The sequence below is a fragment of the Oryctolagus cuniculus genome, chromosome 10 (genome assembly GCF_964237555.1).
Source record: "Oryctolagus cuniculus chromosome 10, mOryCun1.1, whole genome shotgun sequence".
In the NCBI taxonomy this organism is placed as follows: Eukaryota; Metazoa; Chordata; class Mammalia; order Lagomorpha; family Leporidae; genus Oryctolagus; species Oryctolagus cuniculus.
The window spans coordinates 17487121-17511989 of NC_091441.1; the positions used below are offsets into that span (position 1 = coordinate 17487121).

The window sequence follows — 24869 nt, forward strand, 5'->3', positions numbered from 1 at the left end:
TTTTCATAATAGCTTTCAAAATTCAGTATACTATGCTTTGTTTGGAACTAATTTTAATAAAATTGTTTGAAATGCTAACCTAAATATTTTAAAGAAATATGTACATATGTTGCCAACATAGCATGCAAATAATTAATAACAGGTTTGATGCATTTAGATATTGCATTGTCACTTCTATAATTTTTAAAAAACATTTATTTGAAATGCAGAGTTACAGATAGAGAGAGAGGGAGAGAGAGTGGGAGAGAGAGAGAAGTATTCCATCTGCTGGTTCACTCCCCAAATGACTGCAATGGTTGGAGCTGGGCTCACTGAAAGACGGGAGCTAGGAGATTTTACCCATTCTCCCACATGCATGCAGGGGCCCAAGCACTTGGAGCTGGCCTGTTGGAAATCCAGAAAAATTTAGATGAATACTTTACATTCTTCACTGAGTGCAGACCCCCAGGCCTGCATCTTCTCAGGGGAGCCAGTGAAGAGATTGTCTCCGAAGCAGAATGCACCTTCCAGGATGCCAAGCATCTTGGGCCCTCAACTGGAGCTGGGATAGACCCTCTAAGATGCCTGTGGCCCATGTCCTGGGAGAAAAATCAAAAACTGCAAGTGGTGTGGAACAATGGTCAGACTAGGCTATTGCTTAGGCACTAAGGGTCATCCCAGCTACCTTGACCCAGGAATGTGGGGCCAGCACCGTCCATCTCCTCACTTCCTTTCAGGCCAAGCACACTCAGGTGATTTGTGAGACCAGGGGCATAAGTGGTGAGATGGATACTTTGAAGAACTGGGTATATATGAACCATTGGCTGTAAAACTGCAAATAGATAGGTCCAGCATTGTGGCATAACGAGGTAAGCCACCAATGCAACGTCAGCATCCCATATGGGTGCCAGTTCCTCTGGTTCATTGACTATTTGGGTCCTTCAAATTCTAGTAATGTTATTATTAGCTCTTCTGGATTCTGTGTTATGTTGGCCCATGTGAGGTAGTGCTCAGCTGGATCTGAGGAGCCCTTTCCTGTGATGACTACGTTGGGTATTAGCTGGATAAAGTTCTCACAGAGCCGCTGGATGTACTCTTTCCAGCTGATGGTTTAGGTGAAGTCTTCCTTGCGTGTTATCTCAGTATCTGGATTTCTCCTTTCTTGTATCCAGAGGGGAATCCAGTAGCACAACCTGAGAGTTCTTGATACAACACCGCATTCATGGATGGCTCACATCCTGGTTAATAATGACTACACACAGGGGCCAGCACTGTGGCACAGTGGGTTAAAGCCCTGGCCTGAAGTGCCGGCATCTCATATGGGCACCGGTTTTAGTCCCGGCTGCTCCTCTTCCGATCCAGCTCTCTGTTATGGCCTGGGAAAACAGTGGAAGATGGCCCAAGTTCTTGGACACTTGCACTCACGTGGGAGACCCGGAAGAAGCTCCTGGCTCCTGGCTTCGGATCGGCACAGCTCCAGCTGTTGTGGCCATCTGGGGAGTGAACCAGCGGATGAAAGACTTCTCTCTTCTGTAACTCAGTCTTTCAAATAAATAAAATAAATTTTAAAAAAAAATATGACTACACACAAGATACAGAAGTCTCCACTGATGCCCCATGTGTCTTTTCCACCCTTTCATCTCTCTCTTTTTTCCCCCCAAAGAAACCATTTATTTAATGGGTACAAATTTCCTAAGTACAACTTTAGAAATATAGTGATTCTTCCTACCATATCCACCCTTCCACCCCGCCTCCTCCTTTCTTTCCCATTCCCAGTGCTATTATCCATTAAGATTCATTTTCAATTAACTTTATACACAGAAGAACAACTCTATACTAAGGGAATATTTCAATAATCTTCACACATATGCATACACAAAAAAAAAAAAACCCACTGAGAACAAGTTTTACAGTTAACTTACATAATACAACTCATTGAAGACAGAAGTCCTGCATGGAAAGTAAGCACACAGTGACTCCTGTTGTTAATTTAACAATTAAGACTCAGATCCGGCGCTGTGGCACAGCGGGTAAAGTCACTGTATTGTCAGCATCTCATATGGGTGCCAGTTCGAATCCCAGCTTCTCCACTTCTAATCCAGTTCTCTCTATGGCCTGGGAAAGCAATCAAAGATGGCCCAAGTGCTTGGGCCCCTGCACCCATTTGGGAGACCTGGAAGAGTTTCCTGGCTCCTAGCTACAGATTGGTGCAGCTCCAGCCATTGCAGCCATCTGGGAAATGAACCAGCAGATGGAAGACCTCTCTCTCTCTCTTTGCCTCTGCCTCTCTGTAACTCTTCCTTTCAAATAAATAAATAAATATTTTTGTTTGTTTGTTTTACAGGCAGAGTGGACAGTGAGAGAGAGAGAGACAGAGAGAAAGGTCTTCCTTTTTGCCATTGGTTCACACTCCAATAGCTGCTGCGGCCGGCGCGCCGCGCCTATCTGAAGGCAGGAGCCAGGTGCTTCTCCTGGTCTCCCATGGGGTGCAGGGCCTAAGTACCTGGGCCATCCTCCACTGCACTCCCTGGCCACAGCAGAGAGCTGTCCTGGAAGAGGGGCAACCGGGACAGAATCCGGTGCCCCGACCGGGACTCGAACCCGGTGTGCTGGCGCCGCGAGGCAGAGGATTAGCCTATTGAGCCACGGCGCCGGCCAATAAATAAATCTTAATAAATGCAATTCAGATTCTTATGTATGATGTCAGTGATCCCCCGAGGCTCTTGACATGAGCTGCCAAGGCTATGGAACCCTTTTGAACCCACCATCTCCTTCAGTATTTAGACAAGGCCAAAAGCAAAGTAGAAGTTCTGTTCTCCCTTCAGAGAAAAGTAAATCCTTCTTTGATGGCCACTTCTTTCCACTGGGATCTCACTCACAGAGATGCTTCATGTAGAACATTTTTTGCCACAGTGTCTTGGCTTTCCATGCCTGAAATGCTCTCATGGTCTTTTCATCTGACCAGAATGCCTTAAGGGCTGATTCTGAGGTCAGAGTGCTGTTTAAAACAATTGTCATTCTATGAGTCGGCTGTGTGGACTGCTTCCCATGTTGAAACATTCTCTTCTTTTTAATTCTATCTAGTATTATTATCACCAGACACTTGATCTTATTTATATGATCCCTTTAACACTTAATCCTATCTATATGATCACTTTAACACTTAACATGGCCACCACTTTAACACTTAAGATGGCATTTTTAGGACCTTCTTAAAGGGATTTGGGGTCCCATGACAAGTAATTTAGAAAGTAGTTCATCACTGTCCTAAAGTCATTGCTTAGAGGATGATAAGTAAATTCTGACAGGTTCATGTCTTCTTTTGTTGTTGTTTATTTAACATCAGTTATCCAAAGAACATTAGTTGTTTGAGGTAGGAAAAAACACATTTCAACCATATATTTAAACTTTTATACATTTATTTTTATTTATTTAAAATATTAGACACATCCCGAGAGAGAGAGAGAGCAGGAGAGAGGAGAAAGAAATCAAGAGATAGGGAGATATCATCCATCTGCTGGTTTACTTTCATAATTCTGCAACAGCCAGGGCTGCATGAGTCCAAAGCCATGAGCCGAAAATCAACCCAGGTCTCCTCTGTTGGTGGCAGGGACTCATGTACTTTAGCCATCATTTGGGCGTTAGCAGGAAGTCTGAATCAGAAGCAGAGCTAGAACTCAGACCTAGGCACTCCAGTATGAGATGTGGGCATCTCTAATGGTGTCTTAATGATTTTCTTGGGAAAAAAGAAAAACAAATATTTGCCTGCTGACTATTTTGATCCCTTTCCAACTGCATGTTTTCTGTTTGTAGAGGGAAAAAAGGGATTTGTGATAACTGGCTAATCTATAAATTCTGCCCCCTGGATCATTACCAGCTTGGCTATGAAATGTTGGTTTAATGTATAGAAACAAATCTACACTAGTGGATAAGTCTTGTCACTTAATGGCTTTAGACCAATATGCTAACCAGGTTAAATGCACTCAGTTTTTTTTCTTTTTTTTTTTTTTTAGACTTTTATTTAATGCATATAAATTTCCAAAGTACGACTTATGGATTACAATGGCTTCCCCCCATACCGTCCCTCCCACCCACAACCCTCCCCTTTCCCACTCCCTCTCCCCTTCCATTCACATCAAAATTCATTTTCGATTATCTTAATATACAGAAGATCAGCTTAGTATACATTAAGTATGGATTTCAACAGTTTGCTCCCACACAGAAACATAAAGTGAAAAATAATAGATGATTTTTTAAATGATGATGAAATCAGAGCAGACCTATTGTCATGTTTAATCCCAGTGAGAGTCAAGTTGGGAATTGATAATTTCTTTTTCTTTTTTTTCTTTTCTTTTTTTTTTTTACAGAGGATCAGTTTAGTATGCATTAAGTAAGGATTTCAACAGTTTGCACCCCCATAGAAACACAAAGTGAAATATATTGTTTGAGTACTCGTTATAGCATTAAATCTCAATGTACAGCACATTAAGGATAGAGATCCTACATGAGGAGTAAGTGCACAGTGACTCCTGTTGTTGACTTTACCAATTGACACTCCTGTCTATGGCATCAGTAATCTCCCTATGCTCCAGTCATGAGTTTCCAAGGCTATGGAAGCCCTCTGAGTTCTCCGACTCTTATCTTGTTTAGACAAGGTCATAGTCAAAGTGGAGGTTCTCTCCTCCCTTCAGAGAAAGGTACCTCCTTCTTTGATGACCTGTTCTTTCCACTGGGATCTCAATCGCAGAGATCTTTTGCCAGAGTGTCTTGGCTTTCCATGCCTGAAATACTCTCATGAGCTTTTCAGCCAGCTCCGAATGCCTTTAGGGCTGATTCTGAGGCCAGAGTGCTATTTAGGACATCTGCCATTCTATGAGTCTGCTGAGTATCTCACTTCCCATGTTGGATCACTCTCCCCTTTATTTACTCCATCAGTTAGCGTTAGCAGGTACTAGACTTGTCTATGTGCTCCCTTTGACTCCCAGTCCCTTCACCATGACCAACTGTGAACTGAAACTGATCACCTGGAACAGTGAGATGGCATTGGTACATGCCACCTCGATGGGATTGAATTGGAATCCCCTGGTATGCTTCCAACTCCACCACTTGGGGCAAGTCAGCCTGAGCATGTCCCAAATTATACATCTCTTCCCTCTCCCATTCCCACCACCATGTTCAACAGGGATCACATTTCAGTTAATTTTCAACACTTAAGAATAACTGTGCATCAATTACAGATCTAAACCAGTCATATTAAGTAGAACAGATAAAAAAAACTACTAAGAGGGATAATGTATTTAGTTGTTCATTAACAGTCAGGGCTATGCTGATCAAGCCACCATTTCCCATAGTGTCCACCTCACTCCCACAGGTTTCCCTCTTGGTGTTCAGTCAGTCATCACCGATCAGGGAGAACATATGGTATTTGTCCCTTTGGGACTGGCTTATTTCACTCAGCATGATGTGTTCCAGATTCCTCCATTTTGTTGCAAATGACTGGATTTCATTGTTTCTTACTGCGGTATAGTATTCTAAAGAGTACATATCCCATAATTTCTTTATCCAGTCTATCGTTGATGGGCATTTAGGTTGGTTCCAGGTCTTAGCTATTGTGAATTGAGCTGTAATGAACATTAGGGTGCAGACCTCTTTTTTGTTTGCCAATTTAAATTCCTTTGGGTAAATTCCAAGGAGTGGGATGGCTGGGTCGAACGGTAGGGTTATCTTCAGGTTTCTGAGGAATCTCCAGACTGACTTCCATAGTGGCTTGACCAGTTTGCATTCCCACCAACAGTGGGTTAGTGTCCCTTTTTCCCCACATCCTCGCCAGCATCTGTTGTTGGTAGATTTCTGTATGTGAGCCATTCTAACCGGGGTGAGGTGAAACCTCATTGTGGTTTTGATTTGCATTTCCCTGATTGCTAATGACCTTGAACATTTTTTCATGTGCCTGTTGGCCATTTGGATTTCCTCTTTTGAAAAATGTCTATTGAGGTCCTTGGCCCATCTCTTAAGTGGGTTGTTGGTTTTGTTTTTGTGGAGTTTCTTGATCTCTTTGTAGATTCTGGTTATTAACCCTTTATCTGTTGCATAGTTTGCAAATATTTTTTCCCATTCTGTCGGTTGTCTCTTCACTCTCCTGACTGTTTCTTTTGCAGTACAGAAACTTCTCAATTTGATGCAATCCCAATAGTTGATTTTGGCTTTGACTGCCTGTGCCTCCCGGGTCTTTTCCAGAAATTCTTTGCCTGTGCCAATATCTTGAAGGGTTTCTCCAATGTTCTCTAGTAACTTGATGGTGTCAGGTCGTAGATTTAGGTCTTTAATCCATGTTGAGTGGATTTTTGTGTAAGGTGTAAGGTAGGGGTCTTGCTTCATGATTCTGCACGTGGAAATCCAATTTCCCAGCACCATTTATTGAATAGACTGTCCTTGCTCCAGGAATTAGTTTTAGATCCTTGATCAAATATAAGTTGGCTGTAGATGTTTGGGTTGATTTCTGGTGTTTCAATTCTGTTCCATTGGTCTATCCATCTGTTTCTGTACCAGTACCATGCTGTTTTGATTACAACTGCCCTGTAGTATGTCCTGAAATCTGGTATTGTGATGCCTCCGGCTTTGTTTTTGTTGTACAAGATTGCTTTAGCTATTCGAGGTCTCTTGTGCCTCCATATAAATTTCAGCACCATTTTTTCCAGATCTGAGAAGAAGGTCTTCGGTATCTTGATTGGTATTGCCTTGAATTTATAAATTGCTTTTGGGAGAATGGACATTTTGATGATATTGATTCTTCCAATCCATGAGCATGGAAGATTTTTCCATTTTTTGGTATCCTCTTCTATTTCTTTCTTTAAGGTTTTGTAATTTTCATCATAGAGATCTTTAACGTCTTTGGTTAAGTTTATTCCAAGGTATTTGATTGTTTTTGTAGCTATTGTGAATGGGATTGATCTTAGAAGTTCTTCCTCAGCCATGGCATTGTCTGTGTATACAAAGGCTGTTGATTTTTGTGCATTGATTTTATACCCTGCTACTTTGCCAAACTCTTCTATGAGTTCCAATAGTCTCTTAGTAGAGTTCTTTGGGTCCCCTAAATACAGAATCATGTCATCTGCAAAGAGGGATAGTTTGAGTTCTTCCTTCCCAATTTGTATCCCTTTAATTTCTTTTTCTTGCCTAATAGCTCTGGCTAGAACCTCCAGAACTATATTGAATAGCAGTGGTGAGAGTGGGCATCCCTGTCTGGTTCCAGATCTCAGTGGAAATGCTTCCAACTTTTCCCCATTCAATAGGATGTTGGCTGTGGGTTTTTCATAGATTGCTTTGATTGTATTGAGGAATGTTCCTTCCAAACCCAGTTTGCTTAGAGTTTTCATCATGAACGGGTGTTGTATTTTATCAAATGCTTTCTCGGCATCTATTGAGATAATCATATGGTTTTTCTTCTGCAGTCTGTTAATGTGGTGTATCACATTGATTGTCTTGCGCACATTAAACCATCCCTGCATGCCAGGGATAAATCCCACTTGGTCTGGGTGGATGATCTTTCTGATGTTTGTTGCATTCTATTGGCGAGAATTTTATTGAGGATTTTTGCATCTATGTTCATCAGGGATATTGGTCTGTAATTCTCTTTCAGTGCTGCATCTTTTTCCGGCTTAGGAATTAAGGTGATGCTGGCTTCATAGAAAGAATTTGGGAGGACTCCCTCTTCTTTGATTGTTCTGAATAGTTTGAGAAGAATTGGAGTTAGTTCTTCTTTAAACGTCTGGTAGAATTCAGCAGTGAATCCATCTGGTCCTGGGCTTTTCTTTGTTGGGAGGGCCTTTATTACTGTTTCAATTTCTGTCTCAGTTATGGGTCTGTTTAGGTTTTCGATGTCTTCCTGGTTCAATTTAGGCAGGTTGCATGTGTCCAGGAATCTATCCATTTCTGATAGGTTTCCCTGTTTGCTGGCATACAAGTCCTTGTAGTAATTTCTGATGATTCTTTTTATTTCTGTGGTGTCTGTTGTTACGTTTCCTTTTTCATCTCTGATTTTATTGATTTGGGTCTTTTCTCTTCTTTTTTTAGTTAGTTGGGCCAATGGGGTGTCAATTTTGTTTATTTTTTCAAAAAACCAGCTCTTCGTTTGGCTGATTTTTTGTAATGTTTTTCTTGATTCAATCCTGTTGATTTCTTCTCTGATTTTAATTATTTCTCTTCTCCTACTAGATTTGGGTCTGGTTTGCTGTAGGTTTTCTAGATCCTTGAGGTGAATTGAAAGCTCATCTATTTGGTGTCTTTCCAATTTCTTGATGTAGGCACCTATTGATATAAACTTTCCTCTTAACACTGCTTTTGCTGCGTCCCATAAGTTTTGGTATGTTGTGCTGTTATCCTCATTTACTTCCAGAAAGTTTTTGATTTCTCTTTTGATTTCTTCTATGACCCATTGTTCATTCAGGAGCATGTTGTTCAATCTCCATGTGTTTGCGTATGCTCTAGGGATTCCTGAGTTGCTAATTTCCAACTTCATTCCTTTATGGTCTGAGAAGCTGCATGGTATGATTCTAATTCTTTTGAATTTGCTGAGACTTGCTTTATGGCCTAGTATGTGGTCAATCCTAGAGAAGCTTCCATGTACTGCTGAGAAGAATGTAAAATCTTTAGCTGTAGGATTGAAAGTTCTGTATATATCTGTTAGATCCATTTGGGCTATAGTGTCGTTTAAATCTACTGTATCCTTGTTGATCTTCTGACCGGATGATCTGTCTATTTCTGAGAGTGGAGTATTGAAGTCTCCCAGTACTATTGTATTGGGGTCTAAGTCTCCCTTTAAGTCCGTTAATAAATCTTTTAGATAAACTGGTGCCCTGTAGTTAGGTGCATATACATTGATAATTGTTATATCTTCCTGTTGAATTGATCCCTTAATCATGATATAGTGTCCCTCTTTGTCTCTCTTAACAGTTTTTGTGGTAAAGTTTATGTTGTCCGATATTAAGATGGCTACGCCCGCTCTTTTTTCATTTCTGTTGGCATGGTATATCTTTTTCCAGCCTTTCACTTTCAGTCTGTATGGATCTTTGTTGGAAAGATGTGTTTCTTGTAAGCAGCAAATAGATGGGTTTTGTTCCTTAACCCAATCAGCCAATCGGTGTCTTTTAACTGGACAGTTCAGGCCATTCACGTTCAAAGTGACTAATGATAAGTGGTAACTTTGCCCTGCCATTTGCCAAAGATAAGTTCTAATATATGCTTTGAATTCCCTGTGATCTTTTGCTGTGAGGTTTCCTTCCTTGGTTTCCTTCCTTTACCTTCTTTCATATTGATGACCGTGTTTCTGTGTTTCTGTGTGCAACACATCTTTAAGCTTCTGTTGCAGGGCTGGACGAGTGGCAACAAATACTTTCAATTTCTGTTTGCAATGAAAAGTCTTTATTTCACCTTCATTCACAAATGATAGCTTTGCAGGATATAATATTCTGGGCTGGCAGTTGTTCTCTCTTAGTACCTGGGCTATATCTCGCCATTCCCTCCTAGCTTTTAGAGTTTCTGATGAGAAGTCAGCTGTGAGTCTGATTGGAGATCCTCTGAGAGTAATCTGACGTTTCTCTCTTGCACATTTTAGGATCTTTTCTTTATGTTTCACTGTGGAGAGTTTAATTACAACGTGTCGTGGTGAGGATCTCTTTTGGTCGTGTTTATTAGGGGTTCTGTGAGCTTCCTGTACCAGGATTTCTCTGTCCTTCTCCAAACCTGGGAAATTTTCTGCTAATATCTCACTAAAAAGGCCTTCTAATCCTTTCTCCCTCTCCATGCCTTCAGGAACTCCTAGAACCCGAATGTTGGGTTTTTTAATAGTATCCTGAAGATTCCCGACAATATGTTTTAGATTCCTAATTTCCTCGTCTTTTCTTTGGTCTGACTGTATCCTTTCCTGTTCTCTGTCTTCTAAGTCTGATATTCTCTCTTCTGCTTCTCCCATTCTGTTTGTAAGGCTCTCTATTGTGTTTTTCATTTGATCTATTGAATTCTTCACTTCAGTCACTATCCCAGTTTCCTGTTGTACTAGTTGTTTCGTTTCATTTTGATTCCTCCTTAATATTTCATTTTCACGAGAGAGATTTTCTATCTTGTCCATTAAGGATTTCTGTAGTTCAAGAATTTGTTTTTGAGAACTTCTTAATGTTCTTATCAATTTTTTGAGATCTGCTTCTTGCATTTCTTCTATGTCATCATCCTCATAATCTTGAATTGGGGTGTCTTTTTCATTTGAGGGCTTCATGGTGACTTCCTTGTTTTTATTACCTTGGTTTTTGCGTTTGTTATTTGTCATATTGGAGATATTTGGTTTCTTCACTGTGGTGCTTTTTCTTGTTATACTATGACTCTAGATTAAGTGGACTATCTGTTTTTGATGGAGCCTTAGGGCTTGAGATGGGTGTGGCCTGAGAGCTCTGTTTGGTGTGCCAAAGGTGACACTCCCAGGTTGGGCGTGGTAAACCTCTCTCTCTCTCTCTCTTTTTTTTTTTTTGATTCAAAAGGGAAGTTATTCTGCACAGCTGAATGAAGTTGGAGGTAGTTAGCAGGCAAATGATATACCCACAGGAGCCAGAGATCGGAAGCTCTTTCCCAAGGACCACACAGGGAATCTGTTCGGCCCTTGGAGTGGGCTCAAATTCTCCTTCAGTCTCCCACTGGGTTGCCAAAGTTACGGAATTGTAGCGTCTCTGGAGAGTGCTCACGTGAATTCCGTGAGTTCTCTCCCCCACCGTCTCTTTTTTCACAGTCTCAGTTCAGTAACACCACAAATTTACTAGGTCCTAATCTCCTGTCAATTCGCCCCGCCCAGAGTCAGGTTTTTCTGCTAGGCTCAGGGCTGGTGCAGACCTGAGGTCGCTCTGCTTATGACGTATGTCCAAGATGGCGCCTGCTCTTTGTCTTGCTCGCCCTTGAGAGGTGAGCGAAGAGAGAGAAACCCGTGTCCATACCAGTCACCTTTTTTTTTTCCCCTCTCTCTCTCTTCTAGTTAGCTTGGTGAAGTCCCCCCCCCGGGGGTCGTTCCCTCTAGTCTCCTCTCTCCGCTTGCCTGCCGGTGTCTCGGGTTATTGAGGTTCGGCTCACCTTGCGTTCCAGCGCTGGTGTGTTGAGTCTGCCGCTGGTGTCCCGAACTGTGGGCTCCCACGCTCTCCACGCAGGTCTGCTCCCCTTCCAGTGCCGATGTGTGGACTCAGAGCCCTGGACGTCCCAAGTCTCCCCGCTGTTGCACTCCCCTTTGAGCACTTGCGCGCAGACCCTGCAGCTTGCGCAGCTCAGTCCCGCGGCTTGGCGGCTCGGCTTCCGCGGCTCGGTCTCGCGGCTCGGTCCTGCGGCTAGGCTTTCGCGCGCGGTGGGCGACCTTGTTCTCCCAGTAGGTCCTCCGATTTACGCCCACTGGATCCAGAAGAGTTTCGTCTGCAATATTTTCCTGGTTCTTTTTTCTGAGTCTACCGTAACTCCCCTTTTATTAAACTAAATTTTCCCGGACTATCGGTGCGCGCCCTCACTATTCCGCCATCTTGGCTCCGCCCCAGTTTTTTTTCTTTTCATTAGAAACTGGTGCTCAAGAACTATTTAAAGATTTCACTAAAAAGGCTATGTGTAAATTTATAGGGAACATAAGCTAGATGAGAATATAGCCAGGGCAGCAGTTATTGTCAGAACCACCAGGACTAGTCTTGCAGAGATTGATGTTGAAGAATCCTACAAACCAAGTTAAGGATTTCAGCTTCTTCCTGGGGCACATTGACATTCCTTTCCTACTGGCCTTGAAAAACCGCCTAGTTGTAAAGATCTTTACTCCCATATATAGCAACTTTCTATATTCTCTTAGTCTTAGTTGAAATTCTGAAGAAGGAGTATGTGTGATCATGGACAAACCAACTTGAGTTGTCTTGATTAAATCCACTGTGATGGTACAAATACAGGGGAAAGGAAAAAAAATTCATGTAGGATATACATGGTGACCCAGCACACTTTTTTCAATATGTGTGTGAAGACCAGATCAAGGAGGGTGAACTAAGTCTGTCTGGGCCCCACTAGCCCCCAGATGGCCACAACTGCCAGTACTGGGCCAGGCTGAAGCCAGGAGCCAGAACCCCATCTAGACCTTCCACATGGCTGCAGGGAGCCACATTCTGGTGCTTGTCCCCAGGTCATTAGCAGGGAGCCCTATTAGAAGTGGAGTAGCTTGGAGACGAAGTGCTGACTATATGGGATGATGGCATTGCTAGTGGTGACTACCTGATACGCCACAACACTGGCCCCATAACCAATACTTTTAATAGTTGTAGTTGGTTACAAGTATTTTGTTTGTCCACCTGCTAATGTACTATTTACTTAGGCATTTGTGTTTCCCTAAGTTCCTTTCTAATCAGTCTTACTGTAATCAGTGAGCTCAACCTATGATGTGTATTATTTCAGTCCTATTTTTAAAACCTGAATATTGATATTGGTTGGACTCTAACTTTCATTGTGATCCTTTAATGCCTTGTGTATTAGATTTATAATATCATTGAATAATCTCCACTTCAAAAATATGACGAAAAGCAAGGCTCACTAGTCAAGACATTGTTTTATTTTTTCCATCTGCATCCCTAGACCTTTAAATGATATCTGATGCTTAGTGCAGACTGAACAAGTATTTGTTTAGTACCTTCAATGGATTTTGCAACACTTGACATATCCAAATGTAGTATACAAATGGATATAATTTCTGTCATATAGAGATAAGAAAGGAGGGAAGATATTATTTCTTGAATATTTACTATATTTCTAGGTCTATTTTAAACGCCTTTATATAATTTCACTTAAATCTGAGAATAATGTTATGAGATTTGATACTTAAAAATAGCTTTCAATTACTCTCATTTGTCGTGCCAAAGAAAAGGTGAGAGAATCTATGTTTTGTTTATAAAAAACTGAATGTTATTTTAAAATTGTCAATAAGATATAGTTGTTGCATTTGGAAATCTTTTAGAGTTTCACAAAGATAAAGAACATACTAGAAAGGAGCTCTGGTGTCATTCATGATGCTATACTTTACCATGATAAGGACATGGACATAAATACCAGCTGAGCATGATGTTACATATTCAATTTATGACAAAGGGAAATATATCACATTTGATGAATTTTCTAAAAAAAAATTTTTGTGGAAGAGGATACTTTTGATTGATTTAAGTTTTGGGTCTTTTTCTCTAGTAAGTTACATATTGGCTTCCTTTTTTTGTAAAATTATCAAGGAGAGGGATGCAGTCTGCATTATTATTTTAATGGGAAGGGAGATAAGTATTTCAGCAAATTATACTGTAAAATATTTTATATTATTGTAAAATACCTTATGATAAAGTAACTGCAAGCATTGGCAACATACTAGTTTTGTTTTTTAATGTGTAGGGAAAAAATGACAATTCTTTTGAAATTCAAATAATTTCAGCAAGAAAATGTATTTAAAGCTTTACTCTTTTATCAGATTCAGTGACAGGTTTCCTGTTGGAGAGGAGCTAACATCCACAGCAGTTTCTGATGTTTACAAATGTAGGAGATTTTTTATTAACTACACTTAAAATTTTAATTGCATCCTTCCAGGTATTTAAAATGTTGCCTTATTCCAGCAAAGCCTCCCAATGTTTACTGTTAAAATGGCAATTTTCTCAGCTCTGGGAATATTTAAGAATTTTGTTCTACAGCCTTGTGTTTGAAATATAAAGCGCAGTTTTAAATGGAGGAAACAGGACAATTTGTAGAGCACAGAATTTTAACAGCAGAGGTGGCATCCACTGTTCAGCTGACACAGTGAATGGGTCCATCAAATGTCTTTGAATATGTCATGGAGCTTTTGAATATCTCAAAAACATTTCTTTGAAACTATCAGACAACTGGTTGATAGGGTTTTTTATTTGTTAAAACTTATAAGTTCTATTTTTCTCAGCATGCAGTGCCAAGCACAATGTAAAATGTTGACTGGCCTTTATTTAGATAAGCTGCAAGCGCATTCGTTTTCCCTGGGAAGTCATGCACATGCAAAATTAATTGAGGAAACCAACTGATTTCTTCTTTCCTAACTGCAATTCAAATGACTCAGGTGTAATACAGTACAGTTGAGAAAAGTCAAGTTATGCAAAGCCTAGTATTAAACACTTGCTATTCACAAAGTAAGTCATTGATTGTCAAACCATCATTAGGAAAATTTACTTTTTCCAAATGGAGAAAAACAAAATCTCCTCTACCATACACTGATTTTTAAGCTCACATATCTGGGGGTGAGGTGACCAACTTCAAATTTCTGCATCATTTTCCTCTCAGTATGAATCTGAAAGTTGTTGTCAAGAAAGTTGTTTTCTCAGTAATAACATTGGTCATCCTAACAAGTTGAATGACAACTTTGAAGTACAAGGGTTTTCCAAATAATAGTTGATCTTCATTAAAATGATGTGAGGCAATAAATGTCTAAGGAACATGAAATTTTGGATGAATTGGGTAAAGTTCTTTTTTTTTTCTCTTTCATGACTAGCTCATGCTCCACTAATCATCAAAAATGATGTTTTGTCAAAAACCATTGAAGATTCATTGAATTTTTTATTGTATTCAAAATACTATTCCCTTTTTTTGGAGTTATTCACATTGCTCATTGAGCTTCAAAATTGTTTTAAATCATCTGAAACATGGTAGGTCTATCTGTCTATAATAATCACATCTGCACTTAACCAATGCCCAAAGGGTAAGATCTGTTATTATCTCCTTCAAACGTATTTTGTGTAATTTACTCCAAGAGCAAATACTTGAATAATCTGCTGCCCAAAGTAGAGGTCAAAATTATTATTTCATTTCATTGGATTTGAGCTTAATTCTGTTTATTATCATATTGCAACCTTATTTTTTGGGTCCCACAAGATATAAATTTAAAATATTGTTTGTATCTACATCAGGTTGTTCCTACTGTTGGCTGATGGATAATGTATTTCAAAAGACTGAATATTCAATTCAGTATTTATAGAGTAGCATCTTTGTAATGTTGTAACAATTCAGTAGAAAAAAATTTGCTTTGATTTACCTGAAGTTTAGGATAACTTGACCAACTCAAACATTAGTTATAACTTTCCATGACTCACATTATTTGCTAGCAAAATTTCAAAAATTAAATGCTACATAATCAAAAATGACACACTGACACATTTCAAGCAAACTTTTTGAACTACTGCAGGAGTAAGAATTTTTAAAGCAAGTAAATTGGAACATAAATTAAAGTTTGGGTTTGTTTCATTCTTGCAGAAAATAATCAAGGAAGTCCTTTGCCAGGAAATATATTCCTTCTCCCTAAAATAACTTGATTTCTGGAGAGAAAATGAATCGGAAATTCCATTGTTCAGCGAGTTGGTTGAAAGGTGAACCTCAGAACCACTCCACACTCCAAGGGAATGCTTTTAGTGGTGCTCCCTGAAGTCTCCTAATGGATTGAAAGAGGACTGGGGTAAGCAGTCCCAGAGGAAACCTGGTGGTGGGCAGCTGTAGCTGCACCAGAGCCAAGCATGAACCCTTTAAGAACAGAGTGGTGCGGGAAGATGCACGGAAGCAGTGGAAGCAGCAGTAGAAGAATCTCTGCCTTTCTCCTGGAGAGAAAGGGATGGAAAAGTGTTCAGGACAGTAAAGGGAATTGCATAAGAGTAAAAAAAATTGAAAACATAATAGAGATTGATGGAGAGGGATGACAGAATTCAACAGGCTATTTCACAAAGGAATGAAAAGCTCAAATAAAAACTCAAATGCCTGAATGCTGAAAAGGATCCACAAACACACGACAAGAGGGAAGAGGGGGTAGATAGAGGGATTAAAGAAGGGAAATGGATACCACAGTACTGAGATACTTATCAAATAAGTCCCTCCATGATTAAGAACTGACGGAAAACGGGAAACAACTACTTAAATGATACACACCTGATATAATATTCAATTATTTAGTTAATGCAGTATTGTGTGATTTGTAATATTTCATTTTTTTCTTAAAAAAGAAACACTTTCCATGAGACAAAAGAGGGAAATCTACTTGACATTTCCAAGAAGGGCTCCACTCAGGAATAGCTGAATCCTTACCTCTTTACCCAGACTTTGTTTAGAGTCAGCACAGCACCCAAGAAGGAACATGGCCTTGAGACCAAGCACACCTGCATTGTGCCTCCTATCAGTGGTGTGACCTAACGCAAATCACACAATTTTCAAGCCTTCAGTGTCCTTTCGTGTACAATGGGGATCATTAACTCTCTCAGGGAATTATGAGGATTTTTAGTGCAGGTAGCATATATGTTGCTGGGACACAAATGAAGCTCAAAAATGGATGCTTCCATTATTACCATAGTATACTAGTTGCTATTACAATTATTAAAAAGAGACAGTAATAATAGAGCCATTTAGCAATGCTTCAGAAGGGGTTTGTTGAATATGAAGTAGTTGTTAAATTTTGGGTAGGAATGTGAACTCTCAGAAAGGGAGCAAAAAAACTAGATAGAGAAAGAAGTCTTGGGAAAGAAACCTGAGGAGAATGTATATGGGAACAGTCAGGCAGGCTTGTGCGTTTGACTGTTTGGAGGCATGACCAAAGACTCCTCTCTGAAATGCATTATGCATATTTTACTTCTCTATGGATTGCTGAACAGTCAATTTCATTGCGGTGCTTATGATAGGCCCATGGCCTGCATGTTTTATATTCTCCTGGTGATTTTTCATCCTCAAGAATTTGCTGGAAGCAGTATGTAAATGCAACCTCTTTTGTACTGCCAAGGTCTGTCTGTTTCTTACAAGTCAGAGGGAAAATCTACATCAAAATATCACTTGACTTCAAAGGGCAATCATTTTTCATTTGTTTGTACCAAGGGACAGTGAACATTTGTGAAAGCTCCTATGTTTATTTCCAAAATACAACTTATAACTAGTTGAAAAAGCCGCCCAAATCCTCTGCATATATTTGCTAAGCTGCAGATAGGCTTAGAACCTTCCAAAATGATGGTCTTTAGAGGAATATGACTTCTGCATTTCAGGTGGAACAGATCCCCCAAAAGGGGACGTGCTTTTTCACTAAGTGGAGCAAATTGGCTAAAAGCAAATCTTGGAATTGTGATGGCTTTGTAAACAGGCTGACCCGAAGGAAGGATTTTGAGATTAGATTAATGCCAGCCTTAGCTGGAATGATTTGTGCTCTTGAGCATCTGCAGCTGTGAGATCACTACACCATGCCCTGGTTGGATGTGATCCTCTTGCCCTGGTCACTGGTACATTTCAGCTCACAGATCCACATGTGGAAATGGGTCACTGAGAGAAAATGGGCATTTCTGATACCCTCGAAGGGCTTTAGATTTCACATCAGCAAATTACTCTCCACGCAGCTCAGAGGAAGTGCAACATTCCCATCTGAAGATTATTGGCATGAAGATTATTGACATTTGGGGAAAATGCACACATTTCCACTTTGTGTAACCCTCAGAAATAGAATAAAACAAAAGCCAGATCTCTACAGACAGCCCAAATTGCCCATCCCCACTTTTTTCTTGCCTGCTGATTGCTAGAAGAGCAATACAGGCCCAAGTGTGTCTTTCGTCACCTACAGAAATACCATACATCAAAACATAGCACTGATTCAGGTCAGCAAAGTGGGAGAAGCTACTAGTCAGTGGCGGGAGGGGGGAATGGCATAGCTTTTTCATGACTGAATGGTGAAATGATCCTCTATAAAACCCTAATGTTTCTCGCAGTCAATTTTAAGCTTTTAAAAATATAGGATTCTGAACCACAACCATGCACAACAATGCATGAGTTAACCTCAGAACTATAATAGTGAGAAGCCTGACACAAAGGAGTACGTAGTGTATATAAGATTCAAAAATAAGAAAATTGAGAGTCAGAAAGGCAGGTTCCCCAGAGGCATGGAGAAGGCCTGGAGGAGGACAGGGCTTTTGGGTGTGGCCAAAGTTGCATTGCTTTAACAGGATGCTGGCTTCCTAGATGTGCTTACTTTGTGGAAAATCTGTCAATATGTAGACTTAGAGTGTGTGCATGTGGTTTGTGACACTTCAATATGACACTTTTTAGAAAAGATTTATTTATTTGAAAAGCAGAGTTACACAGAGAGAGAAGGAGTGGTAGAGAGAGAGAGAGAGAGAGAGAGAGGTCTTCCATCCACTGGTTCACTCCCCAATTGGCGACAACAGCCAGAGCTGCGCTGATCTGAAGCCAGGAGTCAGGAGCTTCCTCCAGGTTTCCCACAAGGGTTCAGGTGTCCAAGGACTTGGGCCATCTTCTACTGCTTTCCCAGGCCATAGCTGAGAGCTGGATCAGAAGTGGAGCAGCCGGGACTCAAACCGGCGCCCATATAGGATGCCGGCACTGCAGGAGGCAGCTTTACTCGCACCGGCCCCAGTATGACACTTTTTAAAAATCTAGGTCCTGTAGAACTCTTCCTTGATAACCCCATTAGTAACCACTTCAATGGTGAGTCTTATAACTATAAAACTAAACCAGTGATGGTATGGCACGCTGATTGAAATGCATTGAAGTCCTTATTATGCCATAGATGCTTGCATTTCAAAGCCTCAGCATATTCTTAAGGAGGAGTAAGTCAAATGTGCATGTTAATAGAACACAGAGACATGAAAAATCTGAAAGTATCTAGAACCAAATAAAACAACCACCAGGAAGCTTAGGGGATGTTGTGGAAAAATTAGCATCCTCTTTAAAGCCAGAATTTCTTATGTTTTACTAAGATCTTCACTACAAAGAGAATATACATTTGTAACAGAAAAGGATGTTTAACTCTTTTCTAAAATAATGTAATTATAGTAAGAACATTATTGGTAGACTGTTTCATCCAACACTATTTTTGATGTCAAAATGAAAACTTATTTTTTTTTAAGGGAAAGAGTTTATTGGGGGAAACCTGACAGACCAGAGGGATGGGGCAAAGAAGGAAAAGAGGGAGACAGAAAGAGAGCCTAAGAGAGAGATCTAGAGGCAGAGAGAGAGGTCAGGAGACAAAAAGAGAGAGAGAGAGCCCCATGTGTTCAGGAATAGGGCAGGGAAGCAGGAGCAGCGAATACCATTAGGATGGGGGTGGGGCTGACACCGGTGGTCGGGCCATGTGGCCACCTGGCTTCCAGCAATGGCTGCGGGGGGCTAGAACCTAGGGATGGTGTCAGAGAAAACTAATTTTTAATCGAGGAACATTGTATGTAGAAAAGAGGAACTACTCTTTAGAAGCCTGGGACATGGTTTTGTTTGTAGTCTGCCCATTTCTTTACCCAAGGGGACCACTTTCCACTCATCATTTTTCACAGATCCTGAGATAACTTGCATATAATTTACTACTTTGTGTGTGTGTCCAGAGAGTCAAAACTAGATCTCAGTTTTACACTCTGGGAGGGTCAAATGCAGCTCCATGGCACAACACTGATGCTTTTGTGCACCTGAGGGGATTTCTCAGCATGACTAAGAGAACTTTCTCCAGTACCACCCAGAACTGAGTTCAGGGCTGTAACATACTGATCACAGAAAGAAGAACATCACTTAGTCTTTTTATGTAAAATACCTACCCTGTAGGATTTTCTGTAGTTTAAGTGAGTTAATAATATCTATAAACATGTGAAAGATGCCTTCCACCTAGTAAGTATTTGGATAATATTCTCCTATAGGAGTAGACATATATACACAATATAGAATTTTACCTTCACAATACTCAGTTCTTAATCTTTTAATCTCTTAATCTTTTCCTAGACTTTCCTTACAAAAAGGTTTCTTCCTGCAATGATCACTGTTATAAATGTTCCATGTTTAAAAATGTGTCCCAATTACTACTTGTTTGAGACTCACCTGTTCAATAAATATGATATTGTCTGCACCCTGCTGGTTGAATAAGTGCAGAAGTGAATAAGGTGATCAGGGTTCCTGCCTTCATAAGGTATAGGCTTCAGTGCAGGAGAAAAAAAAAAGTTTAGACAATAATTATTGATTTTGATCATTTTTATGAAGGAAGCCCACAGAGTGAGGTAATGGGAAGCAGCAGGTGGCAGGCATCGCCTTAGATACTCACCGTTAGGACATGCACCTCCCAGGGCAGAGCTTTTACATTGAGATCTGGAAAGATTATCTTAGGAAGAAGGAACAGTAAGAGCAAAATCCTTTAAGCTGGAGCTTGCTCAGCACATCCAGCGAAAAGCAAGCAAGTCTCTAGGCACAATTCCATATGGACGAGAGGGAAACAAAGGAGAGGCCTAGGGGACAAGTGAATGCCAAGGTGGGCTTGCAGGCGACAGGAACACTGGGACTTGAGGTTTTCCAAACCTCTCTGCAGGCTGGGTGAAGAATGTCTTGGGCGGTTCAGACAATGCAGTGGTTCAGGTGAGGTATGGCAGAGAGTTGTACTCAATTCAGAGGAGGCTGATTTAAGTTTTACAAGTAATGTGGAGTGTTCATTAAATGCACAAAACTTGTCTACCTTCTTGTTAATATACATGAGGTGCTGATAAGCAGTGTCAGCTTCCCTAGGCCCGGGGGTTAGTAACTGTATGAATGACTCGATAGTAACTCTATTAATGGCCAGTTCCCATAGATGGTTTCACAGATATTCTTTATTAATCACAAGAGAGACGAAATCAGCCCAAGTCCTCTCCTTTATTGAAGAATCTTAAATTAATCCTGTATTATGAAATAAACTTTTTATGAGTAAGAAAATGAACATTTGAGATGCACTGAGTACTTAGAGTAACGCATTCTTCTCCAGTGCAGTGTGTAATTCTTAAAACACTTTCGATGAGTTAATTCATTTAATCCACATGGAGGTTGAGAAATCTTAGGGCAGGTAATTACTGTTTGCCCTCTATTTCCCCACACTTTACAAAACAGAAAACCAAGACTTGGAGTAAAAATGCTTTTTCTAGTTTCTACAGGAAGTGAGATGCTGAAGCAGGATATAAATACTGTCTTCTGATTTCTGAGATTAAGAATATTTCTGGGCCGGCGCCACAGCTCACTAGGCTAATCCTCGCCTGTGGCACTGGCACCCCGGGGTTCTAGTCCTGGTCGGGGCACCGAATTCTGTCCCGGTTGCCCTCTTCCAGGCCAGCTCTCTGCCGTGGCCAGGGAGTGCAGTGGAGGATGTCCCAGGTCCTTGGGCCCTGCACCCCATGGGAGACCAGGAGAAGCACCTGGCTCCTGCCTTCGGATCAGCGTGGTGCGCCGGCCGCAGCGTGCTGGCCGCAGCAGCCACTGGGGGGTGAACCAATGGGAAAAAGGGAGACCTTTCTCTCTGTCTCTCTCTCACTGTCCACTCTGCCTGTCAAAAAAAAAAAAAGAATATTTCCTTGAGTGATGTGTAGACTGCATGTATTAGTCTATTTTCCCATTATTGTAACAAAATGCCCGAATCTGGGTAATCTATAATGAAAAGACATTTATTTAACCCCGGTTTTGGAGGCTAGAAGTGGGCAGCTCCATTTACTCAGCCTCTGTTGAGTGCCCCTGTTGGCTGCGTTACGTCATGGTGGTGTCTGAGCCAGGGGGACTGGAATAGCCCTTTTATACCAACTTTTCCTCATCAGAACCAACTCAGGATCGCAGGAGAACTACTTTAGTCTCCACTGAGGGCACTTAGCCCAGTGGCCTAATGATCTGCTGGTAGGCTCCACCTCTTCAGGGCCCCTCATCATCGTCTCCTAACACTGCTACCCTGAGAGCCAAATTCCCAACACATGAACCCTTGGAGGACAAACCACATCCAAACTGCAGCAATGTCCCTTGTGTGATATATTCCAAAGGGATTTTAGAGTGTTGGATGCACTGTGTGGCCTGAGTTTAGTTGGACTTTTACTTCTTTTCCTTTCTTTCTATCATGTGCTATTCCTGTTCCATGTGATCAAATCCAAGTCTTTTCACTTATCACTACTTTAGTTAGAGAGAAAACTTGGGAAATATAAATATGCACTCATTATAAAATGAGTTCTGATGACCTTTCAGTATTTGTTGTGTAGAACTGTAAGCAGCATTTGAAGATGAAAGGAATTGGCATTGAGCTCTCCTAATTGTTCCTGTTTCAGACCTTTAATATAGCTCTGGCTCTTGCAGACACATCTAAATGAGGTTTACAGAACCTGGAGCTGTGAATTCAGTGCTCATTAACAGAGGAGTGCCAGGATGGTAGAGTTTTCCTTTTGCCCTTTCAGTAAAGAAATCATCATAGACCTCAGATTGAGATGTTTTATTTTACATGTGGATGGCTTGTTGATTTGGTATTATTGCAATTGCACTTATCTAAAGGAAAGCCTAAAATGAGAACATGGAAGCATGGAAGAGAAAGAATGGGGGCTGTGCATGGCTAGGCTTTCTGAATTCTGTAAGGCATAACTATATGACTAGCATGAGAACTCACTATAGCTATAAATTCTTCTAACCCAGCAGTGTGAAAGCAGCAGTTGACAGTCTAGTGAATTCCACCTCCATGGATACCATGGCTGTCACCATCCTTCCAGGGGTTTTTAACTGGTGTTCTTACCTCTAGGGTCTTCTAGTTCTGAGCTTGACTATATGTCACTGCTACATATTAACCACTCTGGTCCTATAATATCTCCTGAATTATGATGTTGGTACCCAATTAATAATAAATTATATATAAACTCCCTTATTGACTATTTATCTGCTTTCAGATTATGGTGTTAGAATAAGTCAACTAGTTAACTGCAAAAGGCAAATGGAAAACTAGTTATTTACTTAGCTTGTGTTTCTTTAATTGCCATGACATTCCCACTGAATGGACTTTTATAATAACCATTGTTGTATCTGTGCCTCTGCTGAATATAGAATTTGTTTCCTGACCTCCCAAAAACTGGGGAATTAGGCTTCTTATCTCTACAGCAGGTAGAAGAGAACATCAAGAAAATGGAGAAGCCTAAGCAAGAAACACAGGAAAAGTACCAAGGCAAACTAATGCAAAAAGATGTAACGACTGAACTGATGATGATGACAGTTACTTAGCCTATAAACTAAACAAACTTTAAAATGCAACTAGCAAACAACATATACCAAAAAACTAACTTCAGTCAAAAGCTAGCAGAGTCACAATTTTCTGTGAGGAGCTCAAGTAGAGGAAAAATTATCCATGCATAATAAACTCATGTGAAATAATAAAATGTGTGGAGAACTAGAGAAAGATCAATAAGATTTAAATTCTGAGAGAAGATCATTTCAGAATACAGTAAGCAGAAAAGATAATTTCCTGACAATGCTCACTTCTTATCATTAACCTACTCTTTGGTATGAAGAATTATAGACAAATGATAGAACTGTGTGTGGTAGCCATTCTTGCATATAACCTGTTTATATTTACTCAATAGTTCGTAATTCAGCCATTTTTGAATTCATTTCACTGTAATGGATATGAAATAGTGAGGATGAATACATATGGAGTTACATTGTGCTCAAGATTTGTGAATATTGAGTGGGCAACAAAATTAAGCGTGCTGCATGCTTATCAACTTATTAGAGTTTGTTATGTATAAGTGAGCTAGATATTACAAATGCATTCCCAATTTAATATTCTGTTTCTTTACTATATAATTGATATTATTTGAGGATCCTTCTATTTCAGTAGTCGGCTAGGTCTGCCTGATACACAGGCGATGTTCTCATCTTCATTCTTCAGTTTAACATTAGGAACAGAGAATTAGCAAATGGACAAAATGCTGTAAGAGAATGTTTAGTTAAAAGAAATAGTAATGAATCTGTACTAGCGACTCTTGTGCCATTGGCTGTGCGTGGTCTTAGACAAACTTGAATAGAGTTACTATTTCCGGTGGTTCCATTGAGCCCTTAGAAGGTGAAGACTGAAAACACCAGAATGGAAGGACCAAGTCATAGAGCTTTCGAGGAATCCTAGAATGAGACTTGTTTTCAAAATGTGGCCATGTTTTCTCTAAGTGAACCAGAAGGTGATGAATGGTGGTGTAGAACACTTAACATAATAACCTTCAGTGGAAAGAGGAGAGTCATGTGCAAAATATACCCATTCTTGGTATATCTGCATGACTTAGTCCTACATGCCCACATGACTTTAAACACTCTATTGCTGCATTGTTACTATATTTCATTCTTAGAGAGGAAAACTTCACCCTGCACTTTGAGGATTGTCCCTGTTCTCTCCCTGGTGATTGAGTGCTCTGTGGGAGGTAGACTATACCAACTATGGGCCATTTAATTTCAAGATATTTTAATTTTTATTTACATTGACATTTTGTAAGGTTTTATGTGTGCATCTAATCTTATTATGGTTTAAAGTAATTACTTCCCCAAAATGATTTCTTCAAAGGAATCCTGGGAAGATATAATGATTATTCTGTCCTATTATAACCCTGATACTCTATCCCTATGTATAACTATATTAGGAGGTAATTTTAAAATCCTTACTTTTAAAAATAAGATTAATTAACTCATTTGTTTAAGAGGATTCTTGGTGGTATTTGACAAAGTATTGAAGTGAGCATGAGAAGAACACCAACAGCTATGGTTCACTGACTACTATGCTCCTCAAATTGTTGATAGACATTTCATGGATATATTTCTTCAATCTTCAGAACAACCCTATTAATAGCTACATTTTATAGATCCCAGAACTGAATCATGAAAGGATTAAAATTTTGCTTTAGCACACTGTGATTGGGATGAAGGCAAGGATACTAATTCTGGTGGTTAGAACCCTGAACCTGAGCTGTGAGCTTCAGTACTATTCTGTTTGGAAACTACCAACTCTGTTTCATACTTTCCACTCAAAATTTGCTACCTGAATTTAGCAATCCTTCAGCTTCGCGTTTGTGTTTTGAGATACATGAGCAGAG

At 40.2% G+C, this 24869-nt stretch overlaps 1 pseudogene; it reads left to right on the forward strand.

Annotated features, from left to right (window-relative positions):
• The first annotated feature begins 351 nt into the window (after positions 1 to 351).
• Positions 352 to 844, forward strand: LOC138844005 (T-complex protein 1 subunit gamma pseudogene; annotated as a pseudogene).
• The last annotated feature ends 24025 nt before the right edge of the window (positions 845 to 24869 follow it).